Source organism: Sitophilus oryzae, unplaced genomic scaffold, assembly GCF_002938485.1.
Source record: "Sitophilus oryzae breed Bouriz unplaced genomic scaffold, Soryzae_2.0 scaffold_578_pilon_pilon, whole genome shotgun sequence".
Taxonomy (NCBI): domain Eukaryota; kingdom Metazoa; phylum Arthropoda; class Insecta; order Coleoptera; family Curculionidae; genus Sitophilus; species Sitophilus oryzae.
In genome coordinates this window covers 3,715,030-3,727,350 of record NW_022147171.1, presented here as the reverse complement: position 1 = coordinate 3,727,350, position 12,321 = coordinate 3,715,030, and positions in this window count along the sequence as shown.

Below are 12,321 nucleotides of genomic sequence, written 5' to 3'. Positions count from 1 at the left end.
ACTCTGAAAAAAGGAGCAAATGAGGTGTATGCGTCAATGCTAGGTAGTGATTTGGCCTGCATAGCCTTAGAGTCAAAATTCAAAGAGACAAAAAAGTGGTATGTTAATCTTGAGCAAATTCCAAGTGGTCATCCTCTTCGGAAGCACATTAAAGAGAATACTTGGCACACCCCTAAACAAATCACTGATTTTGGACCCAATTGCCACAAACTTCCTTTATTACCTTGCTTCGACATTCCAGATGTAATCGACCCAGCCCTCATATACTCTGATAAGAGTCATTCAATAAATCGATCAGAGGTGTTGAACCACGTACGATACAGAAGTAATCCTCCAATTCCATCCAAAAAGGTTCTGCAAACATTTTTAAACTCTCCGGCTCAAACTGGAAGGAATTACAGAAGACCTGGTCGTAAGATTAAGGGGAAAAGAACGAGAGGTAAAACTTAAAAGAAGGTTTTTCTCTCTAATGTCTTGGAAACTTAGAGAATACTTCGTCGTGACAGAATATCTAATCAAAACCTTTTTCATACCTCTATTTCGAGGTCTCACTATGGCGGATGATCTGAATACAGTCATTAAAAAATTAATGGATGGAACTCCACTGGTCAGGGTCCAATAACTATTATAATATATGTATAGCCAATCATATAGATTATACAAAATGGAATAATCATCAGCGCCATGAAGCTAATGAGCCTGTATTTACCGTTATGGGGAAACTCTTAGGATATCCAAATTTAATCACCCGTACTTATCAATTTTTCCAGCAGAGTTTGATTTACTACAATGCTAGGCCGGATTTAGTGAGAGTACAAGGGAACGCACTGGAGAATAAAGGATTAAATCTGGTAATATGGAACGGACAGGCCGATGCGGCGGTTTGGTGGGATTGGGACAAAAAGGATGGAGTGTAGTGAACCTGTTGGTTATCAGACGGGAATCTATGAATCGAAATACTCAGATCAAAATCCTAGCTCAAGGGGTCAATCAGGTCATATGCACTCAGTACAAAGTGCAGAAAACACGGACAAATACAGTTTAATAATCAATCAAAATGAAGCATTGCAGACTACAGATTTTCTAATATATGGGAGAATCCCAATTTACAGGGGAAACATCAAACGATTAGAAACAAAACGATGGTCACAAGTCACCTGTGTGACGAATGATCAGTTGCCGACTCTGGCCAATACTCTATCCACAAATAGTTCCAACGCGCTCACAGTTGCCCACTTTGCTACCAGTCCATTAAATGCTATCGCTCATTATAATTTCCTCGGGAATTTCGAAAGAAATTTATTAGAGCTGCACAACCCTGCTCTTAGTTGTGCACCAGCGAAAAAGGTGCAAAAACCCTACCTGGTTGCATTCCAATAGCCGTGTTGTATCTTGATCCATGTTTAGGGGGAGCATGCGGGATGTCGTTAACCAGATTTTTGATCCGGAACTTTCCAGACCCTTTGACTGAAAGTTTGGCTTTTTGGAAGGTCATCAGCAGAACCACACCTCCTCACCTAACAAACTTTGTTGGAAATATAGGACATCCCAAGTTAGGCTCAATATATCTGAAATCGTTCAAGAAATTATTTGAAGACCCAAGACCCGATGGCCATGAACTTTCCAGGAGGACTGGATCAATTAACCGTCATAAAGGAGGAAATCAAGCAGACTCTGATAAACAAATCTCACAAGATTAAAAACCAACCGATTCGGTCCTCTATAGACTATTTAGCAGAACAAGAAGATCGGTGAGGTGATTGAGCATTTGCGTTCCATTAAGCCTTTATTCCCTAGATTCCTAAGTGAATACACTAAGTGAATATACTAAGTGTCAGGGACATATATTGACACATACATATACAGAACTCCAAGACAATTAGGAATATATATTATCCAGAAAATGGAATTCGGTGACCGTATGAAGTGAAGTGTACACTATAGAAGCCTTATCAAGACTGTGTCAACCGAGCCCCACACCCCACACACCCCACTAATAAAATTTGGACATGCTCATCGACGCAAGCTGATACATTGAGATTATTCTCCTGGTGAAGCAATGTGTACGGGGCCACTATTCCACATCTATTTGAGCTGCTTGGGAATGTAATAAAACAAGATGGGTTATGTACAGGATGTGAACAAGTTGAGCTGAATAATTTATGTATCTCAACATTAGTTCCTCAAGGATTAAATAGCTATTTGTCCTCCAGGGGTCCATATAAAGCGTATTGGGAAAGAGTCGAATATCTTACATACATATGTCAGATTAAAAAGTTAGTGCTGAAATTATCTTAAATATACTCTTACTTTCTAGGTTATAGATGCATCAAAATCGGGCTAGGGTACCTATTGTAACTATTTACAAGCTTGAGGTTTTGAGACCAAGAATATCATATACTAATAGAATATTTGCACCTTAATTTTATCACTACTAAAATCTGGAAATGGTGTCAGCAAAATGTAATTATTTTTGCTAGGTTCACAAACTTTAAAGTAACATTAATCCAGGAAAAATTCTAGAAACAAAAAACCTGAAGCGGAATATTTCTTAAACAAAAATAATTTTCTGAAATATTTTGTAAATGGAAATTTGTTCATTAAGGTTTTTACATCTTGAATACACAGCTACATCTAAACAGAAAGCGTGAAAAGTTGGGGTCTCATTGTGCCCTGATCCAGACAGTAGAGCATAGTATAGCTGACAGACAGCTAAGCTGTCGATGTTTTTACTATAAATTGAAAAGAGATAAAATATTTTGAAAGATGCATAATATATATTTACCTTTTTATTTACTTTTGACAAGAATAATAAATAAAATGCCAACAAATTGGGAGTTGGCGAACGTATACTCGTAGTAGTATTTCCCTTGTGGAAATCACAACAGTGGTTTGGATTTTTAAAACAAACAAAAAACTTTTTAAATGGGACACCCTGTATATTAGTAGCGAATTAGATAGTCCCCTTTTCACCGAATTCAAAAATGTACCACACATGTGCATTCTTCTTAATTTCTTTCAAGATCGACAAAAGCATGTAAAAACTGTTAAAATAATGAGATTTATTATTGTATTTGAATTTAAAAATATGTGGTTTATCAATAAGAAAAATACTTACGTGAGACATTTAATACAGACCGACCAAAATCAGCTGGATATTTTATCAGCGGCAGATTTTATAAACAAAAACATTTCTCTGAAGCGTTATCATATTAACGACCTTACGGGTCTGGTTACTTGTTTAGCATAGGATATTTTATTTTAAGTAGTCTCAGTCTTTTTTCTGTATTTGTACGATGAATAAACACCTTTAAATGTTCCACGGATTTTTGAGTTCTCAACAAAAACAATTAATTAAAAGCGTTAAGGTAGCTATGCATCTGCAATGGTTATTATTGATTTTTACTTCAATTATTTCTCATTCTGTCATTGTCATTGTTACTATTTGTGTAAAGTTTCTTCGTAAAAACCAACATTATGAGATATTATTATTCAGTTGAGGAAAATTGTTTTTTGTTTGATATTTTTCGTCAAACCGGCAGTGCAACCCAAGCACTTAGGAGGTATAGAATCCAGTTTCCCAATAGACGGGTTCCTTCCAGGAAAATATTTTATCGATTGAAGAAGACATTTTTCGAGACTGGAAGTGTAAAGAAGAAAGCAGTAGTTAGGCGGAAAACAAAAATAACGGAAGAAATGGAAATTAACGTGTTGGCCTATTTCCGGGCATTTCCATACAAATCTATACCCGATATAAGTTTCCAAAAGGGACCAGACATCAAAAAGGACCTGCAGCGATCAACCGGAAACCTTGATAGAAAACACCCCCTTCTGACCACCCATGAATTAAGGGTGGCGAGAGTAATAGGACCCGACTATATCCAAGGCTCATCGAAGTGCCCAGAATCAATTCCGGAGACAGGTAAAAATATATTTAGTAATTCATTGTAATAACGCGGTATTGAATGGAATAGGATAATGCGCCAAATGTGGTGTAGTATGGAGTAGGCTTTTCAGCGTTACAACGTGATATAAGCCACGTGAGCATTCTTAGTCACTTCTTGTATTTTACGTTAAATGAGCCAGTTTGCGGCCGTTGCGAATTGTAAACACGCATTAGAAAACAGTATGTTAGAGATTATGTTAAAAATATAAAATAAGAAGTAAAATTCTCGATATGTATAGTACCTCAAAGAACCTAACCAAACCAAACCAAACCAGCTGTAAGTAATGCAATGTAATAAAAACAATTCTCACAAATATAATAAAGTGCAAAAAAAGGAAGTATATTAAAGTACAACCAAGAGCTTTATCCAGAAGAACTTATGGCCCGCGGTCGCAAAAAAGGCTCATCAGGAAGGCCGTCAGAAAAGAACAGACTAAAAAAGAAAACATGGTGCTTAAGTAAAAAGATTACGGAAAATACCCCAAATGCTAAAGGACATTAGTATGTTAATACTTGTAATTAAAGCTGAGCATTGCAGTTTTACCAGACAATAGCAATGTTTATTATTATTTTTCTTTAAATGTCTTAAATTTTAAAGAAATTAATATAATATACATTATTTAATAAATAAACGTTATTTTTGTTGATATTTCGTTGTCATATTTTTAATGTAATGATAAAGAATTTTACATAAATGAATATTACTGTTTATGCTATCAAAAGTTACGCCAGTAATGTGTTATGATTAAGAAATTAAGGTTTATGTAGATGTTGATATTATTTAGTAATAATTATTTTTTATTGTTTATATAGTTTATTGTTATGATCAACAAATTAAGGTTTATGTATATGTCAGATTGTATTGAAACTTTACAGGAAAATTTACCATAAGACTATAAAAGCCGCCAAGGACATCTATTACAATAGGAGGTTGACTGAGTCCGGTAATATTGCCAAAGAAACATGGTCGATTGTGAATGACTTGAGGAGTAAGGTTTCTTCGTCCAACATAACCTCAACTTCACCTGAGGACCTAAACAATTACTTTGTAAATGTGGCGAAGAATATAGTGAATACTATCTCACCCTCCCTTGATCCTCTATCATTTCTCTCTGACTATAATGTTAATTTGCACAGTTTCTTCCTTACTCCTGTGGGGTTGGCAGAGCTTCGCAATACATTAAATGATATTAAAATAAATCTTCAGCAGGGACTGACGGACTTACTCTTAAAATGTTCTCTAGTATGCCGGAATGTACATTAAACCATCTTTCAGCCTTAATTAATATGTCATTTGAAGATGGTGCTTTTCCAAATTGCCTTAAGTCGGCGATAATTATTCCTTTGCATAAAGGAGGTGATAAAGAGCAAGCTTCCAACTATCGTCCAATTGCACTCCTTCCCACGTTATCGAAGATCATGGAGAGACTGGTTAAAAAGAGGCTTGTATCATTTCTTCTAAAATACAAAATACTCACCCCCTTTCAGTTTGGGTTCTTGAGTAACAAATGTACAAATGACGCTATGTTTTCGCTGTTTAATAATGTATACTCCAGTCTGAACAACCGTCTCGTTACAGCAACAATTTTCTGTGATTTCTCGAAAGCTTTCGATTGTGTTAATCATAACATCCTAACTAACAAATTGCAGTACTATGGTATCAGGGGAACGCCTCTTGAATGGTTTAAGTCCTACCTTAACAACAGAAACCAGCGTGTGAGGGTTGATAAGACTGTGTCTTCTTGCAAGCCAATAGAATGCGGAGTACCTCAGGGCTCAGTGCTAGGTCCTATTTTGTTTCTGTTGTTTATCAACGATATTGCTAGTCTGGACATCAGTGGTAAAATCTGTCTCTTCGCGGATGATACTTGTTTCACATGGAGCAGCCCGGACACCACGGCACTTCATAGAACCATTTCCAGTGACTTAATCAACATAAAAACATGGTGCGATTCTAATTATCTGTGTCTCAACGTCTCTAAAACTAAAGTCTTATCATATAAAAGTACGTTGCTACCTTTTCAACTTGATAATACCACCATTGACGTCGTTGATTCTGTGAAATTTTTAGGCCTTGTTGTGGACAACTATTTAAAATGGGATTTGCACATCGATGCTTTAGCTAAAAAATTAAGTTCTGCCTGTTTCGCACTTAGATCAGTTGCTAATGTGCTTAATTTGTCAACATCTAGGACAGTCTATTATGCCCTTTATGAGTCGCATCTCCGATACGCACTTCCATTCTGGGGTGCGTGTTGTGCGACTCAATTTGAGCGTATCTTCAAATTACAAAAGAGAGCTGTGCGATATTCACTGAGGCTAACCAGTTGTGCTCACTGCCGGGACTTGTTTAGAAGATATAAAATATTAACTCTTCCTTCCCTATTCATACTCGAATCCGTCTGCCTAGTTCGCAAGCACGTATCGAGTATTTCTCTAGAGCCAGTTCATGGCTATCCAATTAGGAACGCAGAGCATAACATGTATCTGCCAACCCCTCACTCTGAGTTAGTAAAGAGTTCCCAATTGTACAATGCAAAAAAAAATGCACTATCATCTGCCATCTGAAATTAATTCCATTTCATCCTTTCCTGCATTTCGCAGAGCCTTGAGATCATACTTACTGGAGAAAGCCTTTTACGCGGTTAACGATTTTTTTATTAATTCTAGGGTTCTAAATTTAACACACATTCACTAAATTTAAGAAATGATTTTGTTTTCTATCCATTTAAATTTAGTATTGACATTATATACAGTTGTTTATTTACATGTATGTTTATATTTTATTTATATTTAATTAAATAAATTTTTGACAATGTACAATTTCTATAATTGTATAAAGTATTGTTTTAGTTTTGTATGTTTGCTGTTAGTTTTTATATGTTTTTCTATTGTTAAGTGAAGTTTTGTATGTTTTTTTATATTCTTTTTTAAGCTTTGTCAACAAAATTGTAAAATTTTTTATGACAATAAAGCAATTTCTTTCTATTATTCATAATGCATGGTTTTTATGACAGAGGCGATACAATGTTATGGGAGATAAGATATTGTAAGTGAGGCTCCCGGGAGCATATTCATATTCTGCCAACGTAATACGATATTCGGCTAAAGTCGCAAGCGTTCGAGCCTAACGTTTGCAAAATATGATTACATTGAACTAACGTTGGCAGTTTATACGGCTGAATTCGCGTTTGAGCCTAGCGTTTGGAAAATATGATTAAACTGAACTAACGTTGGCAATTTATGTGCCGTCCGACACAGTTTGTGGTTTAGTCGCCAAATTATGCATTTAAAAATTTGGCTTTGAATGTTGTTATTATATAATTTATTACAGAAATGGGTAACCGAATTAGGAGATTTAACAAAAATTACTTGGCAACCTACCACGACTGTTACACTGTTGGAAAAATGTAAAAAAACATATTTAGACGCTCTTACCATTGTCATTTTAAAGTTAAACAACCGCGTACAACAAAAAAGTATCGTAATATCGACTGTCCTGCAAAAATGAGAATTTTAATAGAAAAGCCCATGGATACTGCAAGTACATAACCTTGTGTTATAATTTTTTACGAAGAACATAATCACACAATAGAAAGCGGAGCAGCCAGGAAAAAGACCTATAGGCAGCGAAACAAAAAAATTTATTTTCGAGCTATTTGAGAAGAGACATACTACTGCAACTGCCTATCACCCATTCACTAGTATTAAGATGGAAGAAATGGGCGACAAGTACGAAGAAATTATTTTAGACCGGCACTTTTTTCCAACTAAAACCGATTTTTCAAATTTATGGATGGCACATTTCAAAAAGCAACTATGGAGAACGAACTGGAGAAGGCATGCTCTTAGCTTTAGAAAATAACTTACAAAAAAATAAAAGCACTCCTTCTAAAATTATTCGTGTTGGTGATGATAATTATGCGATCTGTTTATGCAACGAGCTGCTCAGTACCTTACACAGGCAACAGAAATTTTATTTGTTGATGCATCAGGAAACTGCGACGTGCAAGACCACAAGATTTACTTTTTTGCAACGCAGTCTCCAGCAAGAGGCATTTCAGTTGGGTGTATCATTTCTTGCAGTCAGAAACAAGAATTATTTGACGAAGCCGTTAAGAATTTAGAGGCAATCATGCCTCAGAAAGTTTCTCAAAAAATAATATTTACCGACGATGATCTCAGTGAAAGAAGTGTTTTAAAAAAACATTGGCCACAGGCAGAGCTCCTGCTTTGTTCCTTTCACGTGTTGAAGGCAGTATGGAAATGGTTGACTGCATCGAAGAACCTAATCAAAAAAGAAGACAGGCAAAGACTATACACGAACTTTAAGAACATATTAACTTCAACATCAGAGCTTTAACATCAGTTTTACTTTTTTAAGTAAACTCGCAATGTATATAATGGATTGTTCTTTGAATCTAAAACAAACATTTTGTCATCGTTATACTTAAAAATTGCATTTCAAGAAGTTTGAAACCGTTCTCATATCACTTTTTGTTCTTTTTCTTCAAATACTAACCATTCACGCATCTAATCATCAAATTATTTAAATTACACCTAGTGCTTAAACAGGCATTAAGTGCCAACGGGCAGTTGCAATGCTCATAATTTGCTAACGCTTCCCGGTACGAATCCAGCCGAAGTCGTATTACGTTGGCAGAATATGAATATGCCTCCCGGGGTCAGTCGGTACCGGGCGTTCGCACGAAGCACATGTTTGTGTTGTAATCCTGAGTACTACGATGTAATAAAGGAGTTATGAGCGAAATCCAGTGTTTTATTTGAAAATACAAGTTGTACTGTTAGAAATGCGACACTGCTGAATTAAGCTTGGGGGCGGGGCTTAGAGACCTTATGCTCTCTACATGGTATATTGGGGAAATACGCAGCCGGGTTTACTAATTCCATGTTTTTGTTTGTAATTCTTCGCTAATTATTTCCCATACTCTTTTCTTGTTATATACTGGGGACAAGAACTTTTCTTTGTGCATTTTATGTGCTTCGATTAATAATTTTATCGAAACAAGGTGACTGTGTACGACTTATTTCTACTTCTTTATATGAAGCATTATTCTCGTTATCATTAGGCCCGGATACTAAATTCGCCCTATGTACATACTGTAACGAAAAATCAATATTTATATTATCGTTGCTTAAAAAACATTGATGATTGTTTGTGGTTTCGTTCCTTATTATTTCGTTCAGTGTCCCTAATGTTAAGCGACAATGGCGCATGATAGTTTTAAAGTCTTAGTCTCTTTTTAAATCTTGTTTTTTAGTGGTCCTAAAAAGTCACTTTATTTACTTAATGATTTTTTTTAAAATGGTGCCCGGTGGCGTAGAGGTACAGGCTCTCGTCTACCAATCTCAAGGTGTAGGTTCGAATCCTACACCCGGCATTGCATCAGCCGACTATTTTTATTAAAATAAAAATAGTTTGGGTACCTAGGTCGACTCAGCCTTAAATGAGTACTTGGGATTCACAATCCTGAGGTAATAATAGGCGGTTGAAGCGTTGTTGCTAGCCACATTACCTTCCTTGTATACCGAACGGCTCTAGCATGGCAAGCTGTACCTTGTTACTCCCAAGGCGTTAAACGCTATATACGGGAGCTATTAGTAGGTAATATATGAGAGACCCTCCTCCTCATTTCTACCTCCTCCTCATTTCTACCTCCTCCTCCTCATTTCCTCCTCCTTCCCTTCCAATACCGCTCAGATACACTTATATCTCCCCACTCCCTTTTGTCCCCACTATATTATTTTCATTCTTCTTACAAGTCAGATCATATTTAGTTTGAACATAAGTAACATTGAAGACACCTTTTGAAAATGAGCGAATCTGTTCAAGTAAATACTTTGCAATTACAATCTCAACAAACAAATCAATCTGTTTTTAGTGTATTAGACTCTCCTCCTAGGGAAGAAATAGATAGTTTAACTCCCTTAAAAAATATTAATAAAAATGAAAATGTGCAAGAAAGTATGAAAGTGATTTGTGCTATTTGTTATGAAATGATCGATTTCTATGAAAGCTGTGTGCCAAATACGTGTTCACATTTTTTTTGTCTAAGTTGTATATTGAAATGGAATGATGTAGAATGTGGTTTAAGGATGAAATGTCCATTGTGTTGTTCAAGTTATACATATTTGGTGCAGATTCAAGAACATGTAATTAGACACCATTTTACAATCACATTAAAAAGAGGATTTAATTTCTAAAAAAGAAAATGCTGCTTATATTTTTATTCAAAATATATTCTGAATAAAGTATATTTTAATTTATTAAGTTTAATAAAAGTGTAAGTTAAAATGTTGTTTATATAAATTAAAACATTGTTTATAAAACCAAAATAGTCTTTGAATATACCTACATACCCTGAAGTATCTACTTATAAATTTGTTTCTGTATGAAATTTTTTGTAATGCTTATAAGACAAACAGTTAATTTGTAACTGTTTGTAAAGTATTAACATATTCACTTTTAAATTACCACATATTAATTAAAAATAAAAAAATTACTTATTACAAATGTTTAACTAAATACTAAATATACCTACTAAATAAAATTACAATATAAATAACTTAACCTAACCTATCACTAAACTAAAATATATATATATATCATTTAAACAAAATTTTTACATACTAAAAATAAATAAAATAATGCATCCTATATATTACTACATTTCCTTTGAAAAATTCTCCCCATTGCAAATATAGCAACATATAGGATGCATTATAATATATATATTACTGTTACACACCCCACATTTACCACCAAGTGTCATTTTATTAATGTCTTGTGGTAATAGTTTTGTTGTGAAGTGCGACGACATATGTTGATGGGAACCGTACGGAACCCTCAACTGATGTCGAAAATAGCACTCTCCACACAATGGCACCTCACGAACACTACCACTCACATTAGTGTTCATCGTCACTCGCACATAATGTTTGAAGACACAAAACACTCCGGATTCTAAGGCTTGTTGATATTCCGATATACCAATATAGTTTGCCCTAACCGATATATGGGAATCAGATATATCATTGTCTTCGCACCCGGAGTCGTTTGAGTCTTCAACATCCTCAGGAGCCATTCCTTCTGCATTATTAATATCTCGCTGCTCCATAATATCAATTCTTCTTTCTACCGTTTCTTCTGGATGTTGTTGATTCCAGAAGAATTCATAGTCTTTGAAGTAAATCCATTTCTACAAAATTGCAAACACAAAACAAAATAATAAATAAATAGAAAAAATAGTATACACAAAATCATACCTATGTCGTCTCTCTATATCTCTGTACCACACGTACTCAAATTTTATTCTTGTTATATTCTATATTAAACTTATCCATTTATAAGAAAATCTTAACCTTGAAAACCAGTTTTTCCACTCCAAAGGTCAATGAACTTTCAAGAAAATGGTGTTTTTTGCCAGGATGTCACACCGACATAAAATGTGTTCTGTCGTTTCTTCTTCAGATTGGCAGAACCTATTACTACACCTATTAATTTCGTTGTTCCCTGGTATTACAAATATGTGAATATAATTCATATCGACACTTGCTCTAAGCGTTATGTAAATTGTCCCATAGCAAAACAACGACTCCGCTTTCTAAATTTACAATGACAGGTTATAAGATCGATCCTACAATTAGTTATTTTTAACAAGAACTCGTTATTCTATCTTCTCTAATAATTAGTTCCATAATTTAACCTCCGAACAAAACTAAAATATAAATTAGAACAAGCGCGTTATCGGATTTTCATTAGTTCGCTGTCAAAGCTCCTCTCCAAGCGCCTAGGGCACGAACGAGACCGACCCATCACACATAATTAAAATTCAAAAGGGTTCCGATGGCATTAGCATTCCTTCTCGGCCGGACAAGAAGTGGGTCGGACTGGCTGGGTATAGATCATATTTTGCACCGATGCACGACTAATACCATGCAGGCGATAAATAATAATGACTGTTTAGCATATAGATTGCGTACACTCATCGACAATTTGCGGCTCATTTTTCTGCCCTTACCGTTTGCCTCTCGCTCTGTCTTTCTTAGTTCTCGACAGATATCTTCGGACGCTAATGAGGGGGGACGGGGGATCATTAACCTAAGATGGAAGAATCTGAGTTCAAGGTTAAAGCGAAGGGAGACGAACCTACTATATAAGAACCTGCTTTTACCGCCAGTCTGCAACGATATTTCAAACGTGCAAGGTGTTCGTGTGACCAGATTTGTGCTTTTGTGTTTGACTTTGTTTCCAACTGTTGACAGGTAAATATTTTTTTAAAATGGATCACAAAATTAATTTATTGCAAGTTGTTGCCTTCAAAAACTTTTCAAATCCTCGTGTTATTTTAAAT